Source organism: Trichosurus vulpecula, chromosome 2 (assembly GCF_011100635.1).
Source record: "Trichosurus vulpecula isolate mTriVul1 chromosome 2, mTriVul1.pri, whole genome shotgun sequence".
Lineage (NCBI taxonomy): Eukaryota > Metazoa > Chordata > Mammalia > Diprotodontia > Phalangeridae > Trichosurus > Trichosurus vulpecula.
Genome location: NC_050574.1, coordinates 72,874,256 through 72,877,486, shown reverse-complemented (window position 1 = coordinate 72,877,486; position 3,231 = coordinate 72,874,256).

Genomic DNA, 3,231 nt, shown 5'->3' with positions numbered 1-3,231 from the left:
TGTGTGTGTGTGTGTGTGTGTGTGTGTGTGTGTGTGTGTGAATTTGAGATGTTCCTCCCAACCTCTCCCAGGTGAATCAGGTGCTCTCTCTCTCTCTCTCTCTCTCTCTCTCTCTCTCTCTCTCTCTCTCTCTCTCCCCCTTAGATTGCCTCTAAAAGGAAAGAGAATAGAAAGGAAATAGCCAGGTCCCCTTCCTTGGAGAGCAGAGAAACTTCTTCCCCTCCCAGCCCACCCGGCTGGTCTCCTGTGGCTTTAGTGAAGTATCTTCTCAACCTCCTTCCCTCCCACACACTCTGCTCTGTCTCCACCAGCCCCCCTCTACCCCAGCCCTCTCCTCTTCCTCTGTCTGTCTCTCACGCTCAGACGCCCTTTCCAGTTTCCAGACTGACCCCCCTCCTTCCCTCCTGTAACCTCTCTGTTTAATGGGTTAATAAGGCATCTCCCAGGAGTGATGGATTGACCCTGCTTCTCTCCCCCTCCCTCCTGTCTCTCTGTCTTCCCCTCCCTCCCTCTCTCTCTCTCTCTCTCTCTCTCTCTCTCTCTCTCTCTCTCTCTCCCTCCTGCTGCTGCTGGGGGGGCGGGGGGCGACGTTGATCCTGACTCTTCCTGTAAAGGGAACAGGCGTCTGTGTGAACGGCTCCTCCTGTCCCCCTCTCCCTCCCTCCCTCTAGCCCCTACAACCCTCCCCCAGGCTCTCTGATTGGTCCCTGCCGCAGTTTAAAGGGACCAGTGACCTCACTGGCAACAGAAAACCGTGGGAAAGAGATGGGCCTGATAAAGCCTGGGTTGTTTCAGGAAAAAATCAACAGCGGCTCTGCCCCCCCTTCCCCCCCAACCCCCCATGCACACGCCTGCCTCTCACACATGTCTGTGCAGATCAAGGGACTTGGGCTGTCAGTGCAAACCAGCTTATTCTAAGGCCTTTGGGGTCTGAGAAGGGCCTTTTGAGGAAGGCTATTGATGGGGCTTAATCAATTGTGGGTGGGGGGAGCTCAGGGGAAAGGCACAGGCTTTAGGCTGGATCAGGTCATGCGGCCCTCTGGTTTCTGGAACAAATAGTGAAGTGTGAGGTCAGGAACCCGTTCCCTCCATCTGTGCCCCCGCCCCATTCACACAAAGATGCCAGAGTGTTTGAGTGGCAGGATGCCAACGTTGGCCAGAGCCAGTGACCTGGGTTGGAATCAGCTCGAGGTCATGTCTTGGAGCAGGTCCACTCTGAGGGTCCCTTCTCTGGGCCTCAGTTGCAAAATAAGGCTGGATTAGATGACCTCTGAGGGCCTTCCAGCTCTACCGATCCCATGATCCTATAATAATCTACCGCTTCCTCCCTCCGGGCCCAGCATTCACATGAATTCCATCTCCTCCCCCTCCTATGGGCAGCCCCGGTCCTCAGACCTCCCAGGACCCAGCCACCAGTTCCCAGAACCCACAGCCCGTCTCTGCCTGAGTGACCCTGTCTGACTCCCTGAGTCGGTCAGACAACTCTGCTGTCTCCCAGGCCCTACAACCTTATCAGCTGGGAGTTGTTGGGGAAGGCCCTTGGGAATGATCACATTGAAAACTGTCTACGGTTATGATTCACACGGAGGGTTCGTTTTGTTGCCAGCCAACAACGTTATTCCCTTCTGGACACTTTGTGCTCTGGCCAAACTGGACTCCTATTTGATGAGCCTTGCCACTCCTCCAAATAGGCCCTTGTCATTTCCAGCCTCCTTGTCTTTGCAGTTGCTAATCTCCTGGACAGAATGCCTTCCCTCACCCATATTCCTTCACCTGCTTTGGAATTCCTGTGTATCCCTTCAAGATCAATTCAAAGGCCCTCACTCTAGGAAGAGTCCCCTGATGCCCTCTCTGCACACTCCCTGCCCCAAGACCTCACTTTGCCCGTTTCTAGTGAACTTAGCATTTCATTTATGTGTTTTAAAATTTTTTATTTTTTATCATTTTTTAATTTTTTAAATTAAATTAAATTAAACTTTTTTTATTTTTATTTTAAAATTTATTTTTTATTTTTATTTTAAAATTTAACCAGGCCTTTGATTTCATCAGTGAGGAGCTCTTTCTACAGAAGCAGCCTGGTAACCTTGTCTGTGACTCACAGTCTTGAGGAGCTGTCTGGTGTCCTGAGACCTGCCCAGGGTCTCACGGTCAGTAATGGTCTCATCAGCTACTGAACTGAGCTCAGCGAGGGCAGGAATCATAGCCAGTCTAACCAGTGCTTTGGGGGTGAGTAGGATGCGGTTTTACATCCCGGCCCTGGCTCTTGCTGGCGGTGTGACCTTGGGAAAAATCACTCCCCCTCCTCAGAGGCTCAGCTTCCTCCTCTGCAAAAGAACTAGGTGAGCTCTCTAATGTCTTTTTCATCTCTAAATCAATGACTCCATGATCCTTTATGGAAGGGGACTGGGCCAGCCGATTTCTGATGTCCCTTGAAACCAGGGACCTGAGTTCAAATCTGGCCTGTGGTCTCAGGCAAGTCACTTAACTTCTACCTGCCTCAGTCTCCTCAGTTGTAATGGGAATGACAATAGCCCCTACCTTTCGGCATTGTTGTGAAGATAAAGTGAAATAATATGTAAAGTGTTTAGCAAAGTGTCTAGCACACAGTCGGAGCTTAATAAATGCTTATTCCTTCCCTCTTTCCTAAACCCTATCAGAACAGAAGTATGACATGTTAAGTGTTTGCAGAACTGAATTAACCAGAGGTGCTCCGGAGCCAGCTGGGAACGGCAGTGAAATGTTCAGCATGAGCATTGTACACTTTGGAGATTAGCAAGTGCTACACATTGATTTATTGTCTTGTCCTTCAGTCATTTTTCAGTTCGTGTCAGACTCTGCGTGATCCTATTTTGGGTTTATTTGGCAGAGACGCTAGAATGGTTCGCCATTTCCTTCTCCAGCTCATTTTACAGATGAGGAAACTGAGGCAAACAGGGTTAAATGACTTGCCCAAGGTCACACAGCTAGTAAGAGTCTGAGGCCAATGCCTCAAGAAGAGGGGGATTCTGCTCTGGCTTGTATAAGATCATGGGATTTTGAGAACTGGCACTCTATTCGCTGTACCACCGGCTGCCCATTTTGTTGATTATCTAGCCTTGAAAATGTGGTAACAATACAGATGAAACCTAAAAGCGTGTCATGCTTAAGACCAGTTGTTAAACATTTACCAGCCCACCCCTGCTTTTGATTCTAAATCCTATGATTCTGTATTCTTATAACTAGGTGGCACAG